The sequence below is a fragment of the Elaeis guineensis genome, chromosome 14 (genome assembly GCF_000442705.2).
Source record: "Elaeis guineensis isolate ETL-2024a chromosome 14, EG11, whole genome shotgun sequence".
Lineage (NCBI taxonomy): Eukaryota > Viridiplantae > Streptophyta > Magnoliopsida > Arecales > Arecaceae > Elaeis > Elaeis guineensis.
Window position 1 is genome coordinate 22050415 of NC_026006.2, and position 23181 is coordinate 22073595.

The window sequence follows — 23181 nt, forward strand, 5'->3', positions numbered from 1 at the left end:
TTGTCAGCAGCCGGCGCCCCCGGAAGGGTTCGGAGTCCCTCATCAATATCAAGCAGAGGGAAGGGGAGTCCATTCAGGCCTACATCAACCGTTTCAACGTCGCGGCGCTGGAGGTCCGGAACTAGGACCAATCAGTCGCAATGGCCGTCCTGAAGGGTGGCCTTCAGAAGAATGACCTTTTGTTCTCCCTGGAGAAGTACCCCAGAGATTTTGCTGATTTGCTGGCTCGGACTGAAGGATACGCCCGAGCGGAAGAAGCCTTCAAAATGAAGGATGAAGAGACAGCGAGGGAGCGGCAAGCGGGAGACTCGAGTAAGCCCGACCGCGTTCTCGATCCCCTCCTGGGCACAAGCGTGCCCATACTCCACCCCGGGTACGTAGGCAGAGAAGTTCGGATCGCGGGGTTCGATGGGGTTCCCCACCGGGGAGATTCCGCAACTACGCCCCCCTCAATGCCTCGAAGGCCCAAGTACTGATGGAGGTCAGGGAGCAGCTCCCTAGGCCGGAGAGGATGCGCACACACTCCGAGAAGCGCAACCCCAACAAGTTCTGTCTCTACCACCGCGACCACGGCCACGATACGGAGGAATGCATCCAGCTCCGGGACGAGATCGAGGAGCTCATTCGGCGAGGTCGACTCGATAGGTTCATCCGACGCAGGCCTGAGGGTAGAGGAGATCGGCCAAGGGCCCTTCCGCAACCTGAATCACCAAGAAGGGAGGAGCAACCCGGGGACCGGCCTCCCATCGGGACCATCGACTCCATCACCGGAGGGCCTCAAGGAGGAGCAGACCTCCCACAACCATGGAACTCGGGAAATCTGTAAATGTATCACTTACGATTTCACCTTGAATCTAAATTTCTTTCTACTTAACGTACTCTTCCCATTTGGCATGGATTTGTCACGACTGGATATGACCCCTCCAAATGCCTGAAACAAAGTTATGTTGGGAACAGGGGGAGAACCCCATCCTAATATACCTAAAACGAAAGTCCGACTATCTCGAGATCGGATTGGGGGAGAAGCCTTACAACGTCCTAATGTGCCCCCACAGCCATGTCAGGAACAGGAGGACCTCGTCCTGACATGAGCAAAGTCAAAGGCCCGATTCTTTTAGACCGGATGGGGGGAGAGGCCTTACAGCGCCCTAATGTGCCCCCACAGCCATGTCAGGAACAGGAGGAGGACCTCGTCCTGACATGAGCAAAGTCAAAGGTCCGGTTCCTTTAGACCAGATGGGGGGAGAGGCCTTACAGCACCCCAATGTGCCCCCACAGCCATGTCAGGAACAGGAGGAAGACCTCGTCCTGACATGAGCAAAGTCAAAGGCCCGGTTCTTTTAGATCGGATGGGAGGAGAGGCCTTACAGCGCCCTAATGTGCCCCCACAGCCATGTCAAGAACAGGAGGAGGACCTCGTCCTGACATGAGCAAAGTCAAAGGTCCGATTCTTTTAGATCGGACAGGGGGAGAGGCCTTACAGTGCCCTAACGTGCCCCCACAGCCATGTCAGGAACAGGAGGAGGACCTCGTCCTGACATGAGCAAAGTCAAAGATCCAGTTCTTTTAGACCGGATGGGGGGAGAAGCCTTGCAGCGCCCTAACGCGCCCCCACGGTCATGTCGTGAATGGGAGAAGAACCTCACCCTGACTTGAGCAAGGTTGAAGGCCCAGACTCCTACGGGAGCCGGGCTCCACCCACGACCTCTGCAGCAAAAGAGACTTCGCCCGAACTCCTACGGGAGCCGGGCTCCACCCGCGACTTCCGCAGTAAGGGAGACTCAGCCCGGACTCCTACGGGAGCCGGACTCCACCCCACGACTTCTGCAGCAAGGAAGACTCCGCCTGCCCTGGCAATGGCCCTTACGTACCCTCGCAGGAACGGAAGGAGAACCTCGTCCTGATGGTGACGAAACCCGGCCGCCCAACAAGATCGAATGAAAGGAAAAAGCCCCTTAGCGGCACCTCCACGCTCCTGTGCAACCCCACAAAGGGCGAGGGGAGGGCCCTCACTCGGAGAAGAGGAGAAAAATTAAAAAGGAAGGGTGACGAACTACGACAGAAACAGATGAAGGACGAACCGCACCAAAGACCTAAAGGACTTCGTCCCAACGGAGACGGGGAGTTCCCACCAAACACCCCCGGCCTCTAAAAAGACTCCCGACACAGGTCAGGAAGACAGCAACATCCCCGAAGTAATGCGGAGTCCGGACCGTCAAGCTCGGGCTTGCGGCCATGTACGACGAGGAAGGCAAGCTAACGCATCGACGACTGAGCACCTCCCAACGACGTCTACATCAGACAAGTCGAATGATAAGAAAAGTTCGACGGACGATAATTTAATACAACGCACGGACGAGGTAACACAAAACACCCTTTTTATTCTATTTTCGAAATACACGCTCCAAAGCCCGGAAGGCCAAGGAAAGAAAAGCAAAACAACAAAAAGGGAAGTAAATACATGAAAAGACAGAAGGACGAAAAGAGCTCTAAGGAGGCTCTGCTCCCTCCGACCTAGAGTTATCTGCTCCACCCCTCATCTAGGACTGCCTTAGATTCTCAATTTCTTCTTCTAGCTCTTCCCTTTTCTGCAGCGCGTCCTGGAGCACCCGACGAAGTCGCTGGCTCTCGGCCTCCGCCTCTCGATGCCTCTTCCTCAAGACCTTGGATTCCGCCTCCGCGTCCGCGACGGCCCGCTGCTCGTATGCCAGTTGAATCTTCAGTTGTTGCAGCTCGGCTGTCTTTTCCCCAAGGGCGACAGAAATCCCTTCAACGGTTCCTCTTAGGGACTGGAGCTCATCAGAATCCCGGGCGGAAGTAAGCTGAGCCCTACTGGCCAGCTGCCTCTGGAGACGGGCGACTTTGTCGGCCGCCGCCCTGAGTCTCCCTTTATATTCCTCCACCTGCCTGCGCCAGCTGGCCCGATGCACATCGTGGCTCACCTCGGCATCCTGAAGCTGCCGCTGAAGGTCGGAGACCTTCTTCGACCACTCCTGGTCGCCGTCGACCCGAACCAAGAGCCGGGATGAACTTGCTTCCAGCTGGCCGATCTTCCCCTTCGCGGCTGACAGTTCCACCTTGAGGGCGCTAATCCTGACGGCCTGAGCCCAAATTCGATCGCTGGCGCTCTTCTTGCATTCCTCAAGCTCCTTCGCGAAATCCGCCTTCCTCCGGCTATACTCCATGATCCCCTTCACGTGGAGATTCCAAAAGTGGGTGGCCTCCGCGGTGGCTTCAGAATGACCTTCCCTCAATCTGCGAAGCTCGCCTTCCATCTTCTTTGACTTCTTTGTCAAGTGAAGGACTTCCTTCTTCAGCCGCTGGATCGTCGACTTCAGCGGGACCCCCAGGGGTAGGGAAAGTGCTTCTGCAGGATACTGCCATCGGAAGGCAAAAGCGTCAAAGCACGACTCATCGCAGGAAGAAAAACAGAGAGAAGAAGGGGAGGGAGGAGAAGCCATCCGCGACAAGAAATTCAGCTTTATTGATTGGATGATTCTTGAAGACAAAAAAGAAAAGAAAAATTGCGATGAAATAAAAATACAAGGTCGGAGGTCTCAGACCTCAGGGGTGGGGGTTGGAGAACTCGGCGTCCCCGACAAGGGGGCTGCAATAGCAGTGGCGGCTGGCGAGGGACTGGCCTCGTCTTCGGACTCCTCGCCTAGGAAGCTGAGATCGAGCTTCGAAAATTTTCTGACCACCTTCTCTTGGCAGAGCTCAAACCCCTTGATGAACGCCTCCTGGCCGAATTGGACATTCAGGTCCCTCATCTCCGCGGAAGCCTTGAATTCCTCTACTGCAAGGACTCTGGCCTCCGAGACCAGGACCGAAATCTGCTCAGCAAAGTTGGCGACCTCGGCCTCCGCCCTTCTCGCCGACTCCTCCAAGGTCTGCCTCTCCTCCTCCCGGGCTTGTTTCTCTCTTTCCAGGGCCTCTTGGAGGGCGACTACTTCGGCCGTCTTTGCTTGGAGGCGAGCAACCTCGGCCCGACAGTGCTCCTCCACCTGGAGGATGTCCCTCCTCGCACGGTTCACCACCTCGATATTGGCGAGGAGCTGGTGCCCAATCTGCAAGGATGGCTGGGGGATCAGAATAAAGGCCGAATAGCCAGGTAAATAAAGATTTGCTTACCTCAAGGAAGGACCCCAAAGAGTCCCAGGCCCGCTGCTCAGGATCGACGCGGTCGATCCTCTCGACGACGTCGGGCAGAATGCAGCCATCGATCAACCGCCTGATCAAGTCTCTGTCATTGAAGGGATTCTCCGGCTCCTCTTCGGAGCAGAGGGACTCGTCAGCGGCAGTTCGACGGCTACTCACCCTGCGGGCCACCGATTTCCTTCTCTTCCCCCTCTCGGCCACGGGCGCCTCCATGGAGCGGACCCCCGAAACAGGGGCCCCAGTCGGCGGACTCCTCGAGGAGGCCCGGGGAGCCATTGCCTCGGCATCCGAGGGAATGTCAATCGCTGGAGCCGCCTGGGTGGGTGCAGCCAAGCTCGACTCCTCCGCCCTGGCCCTCTTCGCCGATCCGGAGGTCGCGACACCCTTTCTTTTGTGGGCCCTGAGGCCCCTGGCAAGCATCCGCGCTGCTTCGGCGTCCATTCCTTAAAAAAAAAAAAAAAGGAGAGGAGAAGAAAAAGAAACAAACCAATCAATCGAGAGTCGGAAATCGAAAAAAAAAAAAGAGAAGAAGAAAGAGGAGAAAAGGAGAGAGAAGGAAGAAGAGTGAAAAAAGAGAAAGAAAAAGAAGAAGGGCAAAAGAAAAGAAGATAAGGGAAGAGATGAAGTACTCGCAGGATCTTGGGGGCTCAGGCCAATGTTGAACAAAAATTGCTCCCTCAGAAGATTGGGAAGGGAAGGAGTGGAGTAGGCAAGAAGCTTCCGGGCAGCCTGGAGGTCATCCTCCCCCAGGCTGGGGGCCCGACGGACAGAATCCCTCAGAGAGCCCCAAGGGGGCAGGCCCAGCCTCAAGGTCGAGCAGTGGACGAAGAGGTATTTCCCCTTCCAATTATGGATTGAAGAAGGGGCACCTTTCAGCAACCCCTTCTTGCCGAACTGGGGGGAGAAGTACCACCCGTCCTTCGCCGAAGGATGGCGCTTGAAAGTATAGAAGTACCTAAACAGGGAGAGGGACGGTTGGACCTCGACTACGTGGCAAAGGGAGAGAAATCCTATCAAAAACCTAAAAGAATTCGGGGCCACAGAAGCCAAGGAGATGTCTAAGAAGCGGAAGAGGGCGACAACAAAGGAAGGAAGTGGAAGCCGGAGTCCGGCACGGAATGCCTCCTGATACAGACAAAAACGATCGGATGGGGGAGTGCTAGCCCGATCAGAAGGGCTAGGTAGCTCCAGGTCGTACTTTGGAGGAACTCCATACTGAACCCTTATCAGAAGGAGTTCCTCCGGAGTCAGGGAACATGGAATGGCACCCGGTGCAAAAACCGGGCGGGGCCCAACCCCAGACGCGGGTTCGTCTACAGAGCAAGAGACCTGGGGGTTTGAGGCGGAAGAACTCTCGAAACTGCAGGAAGCAGAAGAGTCGGACGACATTTCGAGTAGCTTCGAATGAGGGCTCCAAAGATCCCGAAGAAGACGGACAGGATGAGGGGCGAGGGGTCACAGGAAACTAACTCGGAGGAATACAAAAATAATGGCATAGAAGAAGTCCTTAAGCGGTGGGAAGAAGGTTGAAGGTGCTGGAACTAACCTAGATCGCTCTGAGAGATCAGAGGGACGAAGACAGGGACGATTTGGAGGGCGCCTACGGCTCGAGAAGATACCAAATGAAACAGGGCTCTCGAAGGGAAGGCAGACACTGATAAAACTCTAGAACGGAATAGGACCCCTAAAGGTGGAAGGACGGGTTTAAATAGACCCTGGGATCCGGCGCCATGATGATCGCGAATCCCCCCAGGCCAGCCAGCACCCGACACGTGTCCCACTCCCCCCGACGGGCGGCTAAAAGCGGCTGACGAATCGGCAGAGCCATTATGGCACCATACCTAGGCCAGTGTACTGGCGGGAATTTCGAAGGGTCCCTTCGTATCGCCCCGATTCGAAAAGACTCCAGCACGCGCACATTTAATGCCAAAATGTATGGGGGCGGCCGTGCGTAGGATTCGAGGGGACAACTTCGGCTATACCAATCTCTCTGTACTTCCTTCATTCGAAATTCAAACTCGAAAGTAGGGGGACTGATGTTGGGTATAAAATACCCACAGTCAAAGTTCTCAGCAGAATCAACTCCGAGAGGACTCCTACGGGAGTCGGACTCCGTCACCAACTTCAACTGTCGGTAAGATCCGTCCGGACTCCTACGGGAGCCGGACTTCGCACCTGACTTTAATTGCAGAGGACTCCGCCCGGACTCCTACGAGAGCCAGGCTTCGCCCACGACTTCAACTCCAAGAGGACTCCGCCCGGACTCCCACGGGAGCCAGGCTCCGCCCACGACTCCAAACTCAAGGGGGACTCCGCCCGGACTCCCACGGGAGCGGGCTCCATTGCCAACTTCGACTGCCGGTAAGTTTCGTCCGGACTCCTACGGGAGCCGGACTTCGCACCAGACTTTAATTGCAGGGGACTCCGCCCGGACTCCTACGGGAGCTGGGCTCCGCCCGCGACTTCAACTCCGAGAGGACTCCGCCCGGACTCCCATGGGAGCCGGGCTCCGCCCACGACTCCAACCTCAAGGGGGACTCCGTCCGGACTCCCACGGGAGCCGGGCTCCGTCGCCAACTTCGACTGCCGGTAAGTTCCGTCCGGACTCCTACGGGAGCCGGACTTCGCACCTGACTTTAATTGCAGGGGACTCCGCCCGGACCCCTACGGGAGCCAGGCTCCGCCCGCGACTTCAACTCCGAGAGGACTCCGTCCGGACTCCCACGAGAGCCGGGCTCTGCCCACGACTCCAACCTCAAGGGGGACTCCGCCCGGACTCCCACGGGAGCCGGGCTCCGTCGCCAACTTCGACTGCCGGTAAGTTCCGTCCGGACTCCTACGGGAGCCGGACTTCGCACCTGACTTTAATTACAGGGGACTCCGCCCGGCTCCTGTAGGGGTCCGGGCTCCGCCCGCGACTTCAACTCCGAGAGGACTCCGCCCGGACTCCCACGGGAGCCGGGCTCCGCCCACGACTCCAACCTCAAGGGGGACTCCGCCCGGACTCCCACGGGAGCCGGGCTCCGTCACCAACTTCGACTGCCGGTAAGTTTCGTCCGGACTCCTACGGGAGCCGGACTTCGCACCAGACTTTAATTGCAGGGGACTCCACCCGGACTCCTACGGGAGCCGGGCTCCGCCCGCGACTTCAACTCCGAGAGGACTCCACCCGGACTCCCACGGGAGCCGGGCTCCGCCCACGACTCCAACCTCAAGGGGGACTCCGCCCGGACTCCCACGGGAGTCGGGCTTCGTCGCCAACTTCGACTGTCGGTAAGTTCCGTCCGGACTCCTACGGGAGCCGGACTTCGCACCTGACTTTAATTGCAGGGGACTCCGCCCGGACCCCTACGGGAGCCGAGCTCCGCCCGCGACTTCCTCTGAGAGGACTCCGCCCGGACTCCCACGGGAGCCAGGCTCCGCCCACGACTCCAACCTCAAGGGGAACTCCGCCCGGACTCCTACGGGAGCGGGGCTCCGTCGCCAACTTCGACTGTCGGTAAGTTCCATTCGGACTCCTACGGGAGCCAGACTTCGCACCTGACTTTAATTGCAGAGGACTCCGCCCGGACTCCTACGGGAGTCGGGCTTCGCCCACGACTTCAACTCCGAGAGGACTCCGCCCGGACTCCCACGGGAGCCGGGCTCCGCCCACGACTCCAGCCTCAAGCGGGACCCCGCCCGGACTCCTACGGGAGCCGGACTCCGTCATCAGCTCCGACCGCTGTCGAATTTCAGCCGACGGATCTGCACTCCCAAGCGTGACACAGCAACCACCGCGATCCCGCTCCACTTCCTGCGGCGGATTCCGCGCAGCTCCATCACTCCCTGACAGGCCACAGTAACGGTCACAGCACTGCTCCACTTCCTACGATGGATCCCGCGCAGCTCCACTACTCCCTGGCAGGCCACAATAACGGCCACAATCCTGCTCCACTTCCTGCGACGGATACCGCGCGATTCTCCCATCTGCTGGCAAGTCGCGACAACGGACGCCGCTCCACTCCCCACGGCAGACTCCACGTGGCACGTCCCGGTGATAGCCACGGGTCCACTCCACTACTCTTCGCAACAAACTCCGCCTGACCCTGGGCAGCCCACTGCCAGACGATTACAGATATCGCTATCAGGCAACTGCCCCCTCCGCTTATAAAAGGGGGGCCCCAGATACGTTATTCTATAAGCTCTTATTTTTTACCTCAAAACTCTGCTAAATTCTCCGTTCGAGCACTCCATTCTTGTTGAGGCAGAGAACTGACTTGAGCGTCGGAGGGTCTTGCCGGAGCAACCCCACCTCCGGTTTAGACTTTCTTTGCAGGTTCCGACGGCGACCGCGACTCCCTCGACTCCAGCTTCTCCGGTGCAAGCGGATTTTTGCACCAACACCTACTAATAACCTAAGTGAATTAGATTCATTGAGCTCCAATTCTTGGGTGCCTAGGGTTTTGGATCAAATGAATTAAAAGTTCAAGCTCTTAATTAATTTTCTTGATAGTTTTGATTGAGCGCTACTTGATTTGATCAAGTTGGGCATGCCCACCCATTAGAGGGAGTCCGGGACCAGCATGGGGCGTCCCATGGGTGCCATATGGCATAGGTATTTGAGGGTGCAAAGGCTCCAATAGTTGACGCCTAAAAGATCTCCTAAAGGAAGTCAAATAACTAAAGAAATAAAGATTCCTAATGCGAGTAAGAGTTGTATTAAGTAATTGTTTGGTTTTGAATAGGATTCAAACCTTATGTCTATTTAAAAGGATCTTCCCTAAGGCTTCTAGGAAATTGAACCAGCAGCTCCACACCTCCATAGAGCATCCCACGCCCCCTCTCTTTCTTCTCCCTTGAAGATCCAACGCCCAAGCCTTGGGCGTCCTCCATCTTCCATGCCCAAAGGAGTTTGGGTGTCCCCTTTGTTTGCTGGTTTCTAGTCCCTGATTACTTTATAATCAAGGAAAGAAAAGCAAGAGAAGAAGAGAAGAAGAAGATTAAGGAAAGGATCAAAGAGTTGATCGTGATTCAGGCTTCATTCAGATTCGCAGGCTCATTTTTCTTAGAGAAGAAAAATCAATACCAAAGAAGATTGTTCCAGATTGATCCTGAGTGGATACATGTAGAGGCCGGATACTTGAGCGGCTAAAGAAAAACCTACTCTCTTCTAGATCCAAATTTGAAGAAAAGATTTGCGAAACAGATATGTGATTCGATCACATATTCAATTTCAGCATATATTCAATTTTAGCATATGAAGTAGATCTTAGTGCTTCATGTTTTATTATGTTTTACGCATGCATAATATAGATTAAAAGGTATTTTAATCTTCTATTCCACTGTATTGTTTAGAAAAAAATTTTTGAAACATACATGCATGCCCTGACATGAAAATTCCAACACACAACACAAATACAAAACATGCATTTATGAGATCTATTGGCAATGGCACATGTGAACAACAAAAACACCCCTTATTGGAGAAAGCTGCTTTTAATTCCACCATTATAGTTTATTATACAAGCATATTTTCTCCATGTCCAAATAAAATTTGATTACTAATTCTTTTACCTTAACATTTTCAGAAGAACGATATCAAACTGCCCAATAATACATATAATCTATAAGCATGTTTGGCATCGCTTTAAAGAATCCCTTTCTAAAAAAGGACAAAATACAAAGTGGCTTTTAGGAGAAGCTAGGGAAACCATATTCAAGCTTATGCTTATGACAATATGTTTCATCTATGCTTGGTGATGGCCCATCCTACAAAAGGTTAAATTCTCAATCTTTCCTCATCTCAATTGAAGGCATTTTTGTCGAGTAGACCTAAATTCGATAACCTCAACATAATTATCAACAACTAACCTAATATCTAGATCTCTATGTTGGATGAAAGACCTCGACCTTAATCTTTAGTCAACTTGCAGTTATGCTTACTAAAATGGATTGGAAGCTCTCCAAAAACTAGATTTGAGTCAATATGACCCCCAAACATTGGTCAAAATAAGTAAATAACTTCTTCGTTTTGAGCCCAAATATTGAACCCAAATCCAGCATTATTGTTCAAGGTTAGGAAGATGCAGACCTCATCAAAGCCATTTTTTATTACACTATTACATGACTGCAAAAAGCAATGCTGCATTATGTGGTCACCAAATGCCAAATATATGAAAAAGTGCTTCTCACCTAAAAGCTCCTGTGGAAGTGCTTCCTGAGGCAACACCAAACACAACCACATCACTCATGTATTACACTTTCAACCTGATTCATTCCCAAAGTTAAGAAATCTTGATTCGATTAAAAGAGAGTTCTTCAGGACCCACTCAATGGATCTTACTGCAAAACTAATTAATTTCAGTTGTGAAAGTTTTGGATCATAAAAAGTCCAATTCCTTCAAGGGGTATTATATTCTTGTACCTCAAAATTTGGCTGAATGAGAAGAAAATTTTTCTCTTTCATTTACTGGTAAATAGCTTCTAGGACAATGGATCTGCTCAGAGTTGTGGATTCAATTTTTTCTCATCATTTTGCCCTATTATATCACAACATTTCCACCAATGAGGTTCTTTCCTCGAACATCATCACAAGCTCCAACTCTTTCCAGTCCTTCTTCCCACTGCCCAGTCCAAAGGAGAGAAAGTGACTCACCATATATTTTCACCGCTAACTCAGTTCCTCAAAACAATGGCTCCATACCTCGTCCTTCCTAATAACCTATGCAGTTCTCAAGCTAGCAATACCAAATTGGAGAGCCATACTAAATTAAGAAATGCATGTAGAAAACTCTCATCATGGCACTTTCCTCTCAAAAACCTGACTAGCGTTCCTCACATGTCTAAACCCATGACATGCCCCAGTGTATCCATCTACTCTAGTAACAAATATCCACACCTCCATTCCATTATAAAACCTTACTATTAACAAGGTCATGTTTTGTAAATTTTGATGCTTAATAGCCATGTATTGAAGGACATATAAACAGACATATGCATATTATTTTATTTTATTTTATCTTTTTTGGAGGGGGGAGGGGAAGCAGCTTGGAGGAGGATTGATGACACCAATACTTGACACAACGATTATGATACCCATAAAAACTGCAGCTACAATATCAAAAGCAATTTAAAGTCAGAGAAAATAATAGAACAATAACTAAAAAGCTCATAAAAACATAAACCTTAATCAACACAAGTTCTACAACTAATACTCACAAATTCAGATTTTTACTCACATGGGTACCTTAAGATTGAGCAAGAACATCTCCATATTGAGAAGGCATTTTATTATGGAACAAAAACACTCAAAAAAAAAAAAAAAAGAAGCTGTAACAACAAACATAACTTCATGCACCTAGGCTCATAGAGGACTTTGGGCACATTATTATCAATTCTTAAAAATTAAAGATAGAAAGCATGTTTCACATTAGGGTTCTGCTATATCATTGAGCATTGGATGACCATCTACCATTTGACAATCTAAATTCTAAGGTTTAAGATCAAGAAAAACAAATTTATCAATAAATTTGTACCTTTCCAACATAAGAATTCCAATATGTTTAAAAACTAGTAAAGTTCATTTACTTTTGGAATATAACACTCTTCCAAATCTGAGGAACAAATCTCCCATGAACAACAAATTTGCACCCACCCACCCTTAATAGAAAAAAAGGTCAGTTTCAACTGGAACTCTAAAAGCAATAATAGTGTTGGACATCCAAAACCAATATTTTTTCAAAGTTTTGGCCAAAACTTCAAGCCATGAACAAAACACTAGCGACCATTTGATACAATATTTCCAACTCTACTCATACCATATAATATTATTGTTTTCAAATTCCAAATTGCCTATCTCAAAAATTCACCTCTTTACATCTCCTAATAAAGTCACATACAAGAGACATATAAAAGAAATAGTTATATACAAACATATAAGAAATAGTTAAAATGAAAATTGCATACAAGAAATAGTTAAAGGAAAGCAACTAAAATGCAAGTGCCGAATACCTCAAGAAACAAACCTCAAGAACAGTTGTATGATTAAAATGCAAGAAATAGGAAAAATGGACGTTATATGAACTAACATGAAACAAACAGTTAAAAGAAACCTGTAAATACTTAAGTTCCAAAATACCTCAAAATGACTATAGAGCTAGAAAGGAAAAGCAAAAAACACAATTGAAGCAAAAACTTGCCTTAGAGACATGCTCTAGAGTGACAGCCTCAGGTATGATCCCTGTTCGAAGCCTAATCTCAACAAACCCACTGCTTCCTTGCAAGGGAAAACATTGGCCAGGTTCCCCAAAACTCGGTTCCAGCATTTTATGAGCATTAGCATGGACTCCATTTCGAACAGAAAACCAACTGTTCACTTTCCCAAAACCATAAGGCTCTGAATGCTTGACCACCCTGGCCCCACCAAAAGCTAAAGCATAATCAACTCTTCCAAGACCATCAGCTGCATGCTTCTCAATCTCTTTCTTAACAACATCTCTAGCGAAAGCCCTAATTTGGTCCAAATTAACATCACTATCACTACCATCTGGACTTCTAGTGGTCTTCAGCTCATTCCAAAATCTTTCAAATTCTTCCTTCGAAAGGAGACCCACTTCGTTAAATTCAGTCAAAGACTTGTCTAAACAATCGGTCCTAACTTCCAACTTCTTCAACTCCTTCTCTAACAGTGCCCTTTCTCTTCAATTTGCTTTCTAATGTCACTTGTCATGATCCCAATCTCATTTCCAATTTTTTGGTCTACAGCTTCTACCTGAACCTGCAACATCTTTGCTGTTTTCTTTAAAGATGACTCAACTTCAGAGATCCGACCATCATAATACAAAGCAACAAATGGTGAGTTAGTATTGTCTCGAATCATATCGGTCCATCTCCAAACTGTCTGCCCCAGCCATAAAAGAACTGCTAGAAGAAGGAAATTCTTGGTGAGAATGCTAAGAACAGTTTGCCACTTTGGCTTCTGTGGCTTTGGAATATCTTTCTTACGCTGTGGTGAAATGGTGGAGGAAACAAACAATTCTTTCTTCCACTGCGACAAGTTTTTTGATCTGTCAAGCACAGATTCTCCCCTGATTGTATGACTCAGATCCTTCCCATTAACAATCACCTTATCCTTGCTAACCCCATTAAGTCCTTCAGTAAGCATATCAGCACCTGATTTCTTCTCTACAACTACCACTGTTCTTCTCCTAGCATTTGGCTTCGAGTTTGAATCCAATGTCAAGGATGCATTATGATTGGCAGCAGTATTTGCTGCCATTTCTGCAATGATAGAAGTCTGACATTGTTATGCTCTTGAAGTTGCTCAAATTCTCCAATAAGTAATCCAAAAAAGATGACAAAAAGATGAAAATAACAACTAAAAAATTCGAGCAAGGAAAAAAGAACAGAGAATGAAGATTTCTCATATTTAAAGAAGCCAATCGATTAAATTGAGAAAAGAAAAACAGGAACAAGTAATAAATGATTCAGCCCTAAAGCTGAAATACATCCGTTTCCTAAGAAAACTAAATCCACAACAAAATAAGTCCTTCAGAAAAGCATCAACCAACCAACAAAGAAAATGTTAAGCTATAAAATCAACAAATAAAACCATAAAAACTAAAACCTACAAACTGGGTTCAGAAATCACAGAATCCATGAGTAAAAAAGATCGACCACAACCTATGAAATGGACTACAGAGTACAGCATGCAAACTCCCGTAGAACCAAGAACAATATGATAAAGCACTAAAATCCAAACCCTAATCTTCCAAAGACCCCAGAAACATCAAGAAACCGACCAAGAACACAAGAACCAACTCGAAAACCCAAAGGAAAAGGCAAACAACTGCCGACATCCAAAGATCTCCTTCAAGATCACTCCGCCAAAGACAAAAGAATCAAAAACAACGTAATAGAACGGATTTTAATGCCTAGACTTAGAAAAAACAGCAGAAAATAGCCAAGAAACCGATCCAGCAACCGCGCCAAACAAATAGAAGAAAGGATCGAGCGAGAAGTGTGGAAAAAATACCGTAGGCGTGCGGGCCGAACGCGTCGTCCTGGCTCCACGCTGTCGTCAAGGAGCACGACCGCCAAAGCGAGAGGGCTTTGGATTTCTTTTGCGAGGGGAATGGGAGGCGAAATGGAGAGAGTGGAATCCCTCTTTCATTTTGGAAGTCGGTTTATAATTATATACGGTGGGACAAGGTATTTTTAGCATGTATTTGAACGTGTAGTTACAGGGTTTGTACGCACATGTTTGTATAGCTTGTCTTGATGCGCGCCTCTCATCAAACGCAGATCCACTGATCCAGATCCATCGATGGCAGCGGATTGCTTGTGATCGGCTGCAAGAGATGATGCAGGGCACCTAGAAAAGATTCACACTTTTTTGAGTACGTGGTTTTTTTTTTTTTTTTTTTTTTTCTGATAAGAAAGGAAGCTGCAGCCTTATTAACGTAGACCTTAGCATCCGTTTTGGCAGAAGATAGTCTGGCACAAAAAATAAATAAATAAATAAATTCATACCAATTATCATATTTAATATAAAAAAATAAAAAAATAATTTATATATTTTTTTAAAAAAATAAAATAAATATTATAAAAAATTAATATTTAATAAATTTTTGAATGATGGTAATTCATATTTGATGAAAATATTTTTAACAAAGCTATGTACGTAATCATTAAATTTTTTTAATATATTTTTAAATTTATTCAATAAAAAAATTTTATAAAATAATTAAGATAAGATTGTCATTGTATAAAAAATTATATAATTATAATTATTATATAAAAATTAATTAAAAATAATATTATTATTTTAATATTAAAAAAATATTTTATGTTAAAAAATATATTCATAAATTTGACTACATTCCTATGTAGGTTTATTTCTAATCGTAGTTATCTTTTTTCAACACTATATTTTGAAATAATTTTTTTTATCAATTAAATATAATAAAAAATTATTTTTTATAATTATTTTTAAATAAATAATTTTTAAAATTATCAAATTATCTCACAATCTGATATACTTCTGCCAAATATATTTCAATCAAAAATTTTACAAAATTTTTGAAGATATAAAATATAAAAAAATATTAAATAGAGAAAGAAAAGCAATCCATTTTGTATCAATACGAAGCATATGTATTTAAGATTGGACACGGCAGACACAGAAATAAACCAACCTTGAAAACTATCTATGACCAAAACAATTAACAAACCTTGAATAAACTCATTCCCATCAGCAGGTGGAACATCATATGGGATATTAATTGATAAAAGAGAGGAAAGACGTTGTGAAATAGTAATGTTGTGAAATAGTATCGGAAGTGAAGAACCAGTTACCATAATTCCCATCAGAAATCATGATTTTTTGAAACATCATTTGGGAATGAGAATGACTGGGGCCAAGGAGATATAAGATCCTGTTAGATTCTGGTGGTACAGCAGAAGGATTAGATATTTAAAATTTTTATTAAAAATATTCAATACATCAAAAATTCTAATGTCCAGAAACTCTTGACTATATCAATCAAAGTACAATAAAATAAATTTGGATCAGAAAAATACCTATAATGCTAATCCAAGTTTCACGAGGTGTTTAAGTGTCTGCCCTTCAATGATGATCCACACGAAAATTGAACCAAGAACAGTGCTCCTTCTTCACCTTGCTTCGAGAGTTCTAGCCCCTATAACTCAACTAGCCACTAATCGATCAGATCTTCCTCCAGACCTGAGTCTGAACCTTTCTGAACCATCCACTGGACTTGACCACCTTTTTCTAGATCTCTTAAACCCTTAGAGCTATTAGGATTAGACTTGTCTTTAAAGAACAAGCCTTGTCCTAAAACCTAGAGTTGTAAGGGAGGGAGAGAGGGAATGGATAGGGGATGTAAGAATTGAATGATCATCCCATCTGCCGTCTCCTATTTATAGCACCAGATGGGGCACTAATAGAGAAGGCACGCCTCATTTGGAAAGGTATATCAAGTCCTCGTATCACTTATCTGAGAGTCCTTAAATAGAAAGAGTCTTCAGGGGGTGATATGTCGATTCCTGCCTTCTCACGTGTGCACGCCCAGAATGAGATGCTTTTCATATCTCTTCACATATCAGATTAGCATGAAATTTTGCCACATAAATCTTTATTTAAAAAGAAAGGCCATCACCAAATGACACATTATTTGGATAAGAGTTCATATGTGAGAAGGATTCTTCACCGAAGAGACGCGCGAGCACCTTCTCCTTGTCGCACGCGCACGCCCAGAAAAGGGTGTAAAAAGCAATCTTTCTTAATTTAATAATTTTTTAGAGTTTTATCACATGATCAGCACTTAAAACTGATCCTTATCACAAAAATTATCAAATAAAAGTTGCTTAAGACTCCCTAAACAGAAGGAGTCTTCGCATCCCTTCGCGCATCCAAAAAAATCTGTCGTGCGTACAGCAATGTTTCGAGCAATTTTTTCATGCACAATCTGGTAGATTTTTCATACTTCAAAAGATGTGATAGGTGGCTCATCATCTGATCTACTTGTCATAAAAATAAAGATCCAAAACAGAAGGATTCTTAGTCCTTCTCCATGCCACAAATAAAGTGCGCATGCATTCTGTATATTAGCGCCAAGAGTCCTTCTTAAGTTGGACTCTTAGTTATTTGACGTGTACATCAGATATGGTGCCTCTTTTTGGCTACTTCTAGGTGGCTTGATCTGACCCAAATGCTTACCGAACTGAGCTAGCAAATAAGCAAGGCATGAGATCAAATTGATCTCTAAAAGAGCTAGGGATTCCACACGTGCTAGCATGCTTACTAATATCCTGATTGAATCCAAAATTTCAATCAACCTTTTTAAAAAGGATCTTTGGCCAATTTCTATATGTGTATGACTCATTGGGTTCAACATCTAGCTAGTAGTAGCTCCAGATACAAGTTGACCTAATTTGATTAGAATTTAATCTAACTGATTTAGGTCCAATCGAGTTAACCCGATTTCAGTAATTAGAACTCTTTCTAATTGGCGTTCGAATTAAACTCTTTAATTCGATCAAAAATCTACAAGTCAAGATTGATGTCTACTAACATATCATGACTATCCAGAAGATATAAAAATTTGATGAAAATACTAAATATATCCTTCAATGGCAAGTTATCGTGCAATACAATCTTTCGATCATCCCAGCACCCTGAATATATTCATGAGTATAGAATCATGTCAAACTCAAACACATATTCATATTGATTCTCAATTAACCAATGATGACTTCAATGAAGAAGCATTAGAAACTCTTTCTAATCTCCTTTCTACTTTTGGCCAAAAAATTTTTCCTGAGTCATCTACGAATGAGAATACACAGGATGCGACTCTTCTTACTAGGAGCGATTGATTCCATATTGACCTACTCACAACCTTCATACATACTCCTACCATATCCAGAACACCCTGTACATGTCTTAAAGCTATGTTTGAGTATGAACCAAAATATGGATTCATATACATAAGATTTCATGGTGATCTCAGGTCTAAAAATTACTTGCACAACTCCGACTTAGAAAATCATCTTTGACATGCAAGTAAGGATTCCATAAGATGTTATCTTTCATTGAGTCAATTCAGTGGGCTCATATCCTTATATTAGTATCCCACACAAATGGCTAGTGAGATTTACCACCCTCTCTATCGAGCATACATAGGATGTGCCAGTCTATCCGGAACATTGATCTCCGACTCAATGCTCCTACGATCAGGAATGTTTAAGATTAGAATTTTAAGATTTTAGGTCTCACTAGCATGACCCATTCATGTCTTCTAAAATCATTGCCCTAATCTTTGAGGTTCATCATAATCTTAGACATAATAAAATACTGCTAATATGATGAATCAATGCCTCAAATAATAAATATTATTACATGAGTTGGAAAATTATAAAGAAAAATTTCATCGCAACACACTTGCGATTGGTTTATAGGGCACTCTTCTTTCAGATACTTCCCAGCAACTTTCACTTTGAAAGCTGCTTCAGAAATCTGAATTCCATCAGTACCTTCCAATATTAGAACGTCATACAAGATTAACAAGTGGCAACCATCTTGAGAAAAGAGCTGTTTGTGATTCACACTCAATGAAATTAGGCAACCATCAATGTCCAACAACAGTAAAATATCATGTTGAAAGTCCCTGGTTGTGATTATTTGAAAAAAGAACATACGATCATATCCATCCTGCATTACAAATTGGAGACTAATCATGTGCCACATATAACAATGAGCCAGACAGAAAACCAAAGAGTCCTTGATATGATTGTATATCGTGACTTCGAGAAATCCATATAGCAGAGAGTTAGGAAGAATCAGCTTCGATTTCAAAGTATTATCAAATAATACTCAAAAGTAGGAAAAAATATGTCACAGTTTTTGTCATGCCCTCGATCTGAGATCATGAGCCAGAGATTATAGCAACTACCGCATATTTATAAAGAACTCTCTATATAAGCATGCAAGATATCTCATCACGATATTAATACATTATAGTAGAATAAAATTTAAATAATTATTATTCAATTTTAATTTAAATAATTAAATCAAAAGTCTTACATCCAATAAAGTTTTACTAAAAATAAAATAATACATCTAAGTTCAATGAAGTTGACAATACTAAATCTCACCTCTAAAAGCTCTATCCCAACATTATTATCCACACTCGCAATTAATTATCTGAATCTGAAAAAATAAAAAGAGAGAGATAATGAGCTAGACAGTCTAGTAAGTAACAAATATCTTAACTAGATATTTTAGATAATTATATAATTTTCAAGAATAATATTGTACATAAACATAAAAATATATTTCATGCTAATTCACTACAAATCCAATCTTTTCAAATATTTATATATAATATAATTATAAATCTGATTCAAATCAAAATATTCATAACTCGACAATGATGACTATGACCAATGTTTAACCTCTATTGACAGAATCCATTAAATACCAGCAGACAACTCCCACTGACAGGGTCCACTGAATACCAGCACACAACCCTCACTAGTAGGGTCCACTAAATACCAGCGCACAACCTCCAATGGCAGGATTCACTAAGTACTAACATATAATCTCCATTGATAGGATCTACTGAAATATAGTTAGACTAAGAACATAAATTTGATCTGTATCAAAATATTTTTGTATCATAATATATTACTATTTTCACTGAACATATGCATAATTAATAAATCATAGTATTTCAGAATCACTTTTTATTCCAACATAATTTCATAAATCATACATAATTTTAAAAAATAATTATTTACTTTCAAAATAAATATGAAATATCTTAAAAAGATGATTCATTATTTACCTTTCATAGACCACTAAGCGAACAGATCGATTAACCTTTAAGAGATTCTTCAGTACCTATTATTTAAAATTATATTCTTGCATTAATTCTAATTTAAAATTAGATTTAAACAAATCTCAAATCAAAATCCTACTTAGGATCAGACCTTTCACTAAACTCGATCAAAATCATCAAAAAAGAAGTCCGTCATTGGGCTAATTTTAGAAAAATAACTTCAAGAGAGAAAAATCCATCAAGAGAGAGAATCAATCTAGAGAGAAAAAATTCTAGAAAAAAAATCTAACATTCTAGAGAGAGAAAATAAGAGTTTAGATTGAAGGGAGAGAGAGAAGAGAGAGAAACTCTCTCTCATTTTTTTTTTCTTTCCATTTTTCTTTTCTTTTTCCTTTTTTTTTCTTCACGGGATGGAGGACCCACACGTCCTTTGTCTTCTTCTTCATTCACGGAATAGGGGGCTCTTGCTCCCCCTTATTCCCGATGAGGAGACCATCCCCCCCAGCCGACCACCACTCAGGCTGATAGGGTAGTCCCCGATGATGCCGAGCGATCGGGTCTGATGACTGATGGCAGCCAAACTGCAATGGAAAAAAAAAACAAAAAGAAAAGAAAAAATAGGGGATTCAAAAACTATAGTTTTCAAATGATTTCTAGCAAAATAAGTTCAATAAAAATTCAAGATCTAAACCAGGAGAGATTAAGAGAAAAATGTGGAAGTGGGTAGATGAAATCTTAATTGATTTTGATGGCCAAATTACTCGCTAACTATTGGCAATCCAAAAGAAAGAAAGAGGGAAGAAAAGCAGCAAATCTTAATGATTTTTGGTGAAAAAAATTAGAAGAATTAGGGCCTTTAAATAGGATTCCAATGGGGAGGATTTAGAGTTAATTCCACTTAAATTTTCTTTAGATTTTAGGATTCCTAATCCGAGAAAAACTCCATCGAGAGTTCACACACGCGATCCCCTTTTCTCCAGCACGTGCAATGAAGGAACCAGATCAAGGGTTTCAGGGTTATATCTTGAAACTTTTTCAAGATCATACAGCGGAAGACTAAAATAAATTAAAATTTATTTTCTAAGATCAGAAGATCCCTAGATCTAAGATCCTATTACATGATTATTACATAGCATTAAATCAAAAATTAAAATATATATAAATATAGTATGAACTACATGTTGATCATATCAACATGTTTCTATACTAGCTACATCTAATGTATGTATTAAATAATAGATCAGATCTATTACCTTGCAAGTTAGACGCTCTAACCTCGCTGATCCGGGCTTAAGGATGATGTTGCAAGCCGCACACGCGTCCGGCCTCTAGGAGTCGTCCACACGAGCCGACGAATCTCGATCAGAAGTCCTGCTTCAGAAAATCAGCACAGTATGCTAGTACTGCGCTGATCCTTCTTTGATGGTTGATCAGGTGCCTCCTTCTTCTTGATTTGGACTCTTCCAAAGATGGAAAGTAGAAGGAGGAGTTTCAGATCTGAGACGCAATCAGGAAACTCAAGATGGAAGGAGGAAAGATATGAAAATAAAAACCCTAGAAGAAGACTCTCTTCTTCTTCACGTTTTTCTCTCTAGACACCCAAATTTGCGTCTTTTATATCTCCACGACCCAAAGGTATTTCTCTCTGATTTTTGGATGGCAGAAAGGCCTCTCAAAAGACTATCTCTCCTTAAAATTTCACAAAGAAACTCATCTTATATAGAGAGATATGATAGAGTCCTTGTCTAGGTCAAACACCTAGTCAAGGCTTATCCAAACATGGCAAGTAAAGGGACGCCCAACTCTTGAGCACCTCCTCCATATTTTCGTGCATGGATCACTAGAAAAGGGTGTACAATGTAAACCCTAAAATCCACGAAAATTCTAAAAAAAATTTGGATAAATTCGGTGCAAAATTGAAAGAGTTTTGGATTTCTAAAACTCTATCTCATAGAATTCGAAATCCAAACTTATTCCTTTTAGATTTGATCCAAATCACCTTCCATGTAAGAAAGAAGAGAGGAGACCTTTTGTGAACGTGGGAGAGATCTGGGAGAGGGCTTTTATCGCACAAAATAAATGGAGATTGGCGTTGAATAAGAGAGAGGGCGTGGAGAAGGTTTATGTGGTGCAAGGTGGAATCCTAGTCCTACTAGGATTCTGTCTCATAACTTGTTTTAATTTGGTTTCCCAAACCAAATCAAATCAAAATTAGATCAACCCAATTAAAATAGGTCTTAACCTAATTAAGAACCTAATTTAATCAGATTAAATTAGATTTAAATCTGATTTAATTTTCTAATCAAATTAGAAATTAGATTGACCCAAGTCCTAGTTGAACTAGGACTAGTCTTTCCTTGCACTTGGCTTATCCAATAAACCAATTGGACTTGATCCAATCAAGCCCAAATCAAATCTAATTAAATCATATTTAATTAGACTTAATCTCAGCCTATTGGCTTAATCAAATTAAGCTAATTAGCAATCGAATTGCTAATCGATCCTCCTGCAACACTTGCACTGGGTTAAATATCAATCGTATTGATCATCTAACCCTAGAACGATTCTTAATCGTTGATCAACCATCCGATCGGATCATGAACTCTAATGTGTGTGACCTCATAGGTCCGAACCTAAGCCGGTAGTATAGGAATAAATTCCTATACCAATCGAAGTGACCATCTAGCAATGATACCCGACGACCGGATAGGTCGAATGTGTAGAACAACATCCTTAGAACCCATGCGGATATAGTTTTCATATAATTCATCTCCTTGACCAAAATGATCATAGGACACCTCAGAGTTCAACTGTCAACTCTGATCAGGTTGTCCACATTGTATTTCAAAATATCAAATCCATCTGATGGATTACCCTGGCCAAGGTTTTGCTAAATTGAAATACAGCGACTCATTCTTCTCCAACTCTTGGAGTGGTCAATCCCATCTCGATCACACTCTGACTTCGCAAGTACTTGACTGTGCCCAGAAGCCTTCCGTCCCTGAATTAGAAATTCAGTTAGTCCAGTACCAAAGCACAGTGAGTTGCTTGCAAGTCACTGAGGTGATCTCAAGTCTAAGGGACACTTATACCTATATCCCATCAGAGACATTCTCGATAGCAGAATGCTCTGGAGTTGGTCACGTTCAATGACGATGTACCCTTACATCTCACCTGTATGCCATACCAGTGTCTCCACACTCTTTGGTTAAGAGGACAACCAATCCATATGGCCTACAGCGACCTATGCTCGATAGAAGCTGTCGTCCTTATTAACAGCCTATCATTTGGTCGTGAACAGTTTTAAGGACTAATCGATAAATCCTCTCTTTATCGAATCTAAATAGTCCTAAGGATTTCATCATAACAACGGAGTTCATTAGAAGATGAAAGCTTATGATGAAAATACCAAATATTTTTTATTTATTAATAAATCAATTACAATACTTGGTTGTTCAACTGTCAATAGCTTGACGATTGGCTTTTTGGGACACATTTCCCAACAACTCCCACTTGTCCTAAAGCCACTCGGCACAGTATCTAATACCCATCTTCGACTTGTGGTTGTCGAACTCCTTTATTGCCAAGGCTTTAGTGAAGGGGTCGGTTAGGTTCTCCTTTCCGTCGATCTTCTGAAGGTCGACATCACCTCGATCCACGATCTCTCAGATCGAGTGGA

At 43.6% G+C, this 23181-nt stretch overlaps 1 pseudogene; it reads right to left on the reverse strand.

Annotated features, from left to right (window-relative positions):
* Positions 1 to 12131: 12131 nt before the first annotated feature.
* On the reverse strand, positions 12132 to 14291 carry LOC140853718 (SUN domain-containing protein 2-like; annotated as a pseudogene).
* Positions 14292 to 23181: the final 8890 nt, after the last annotated feature.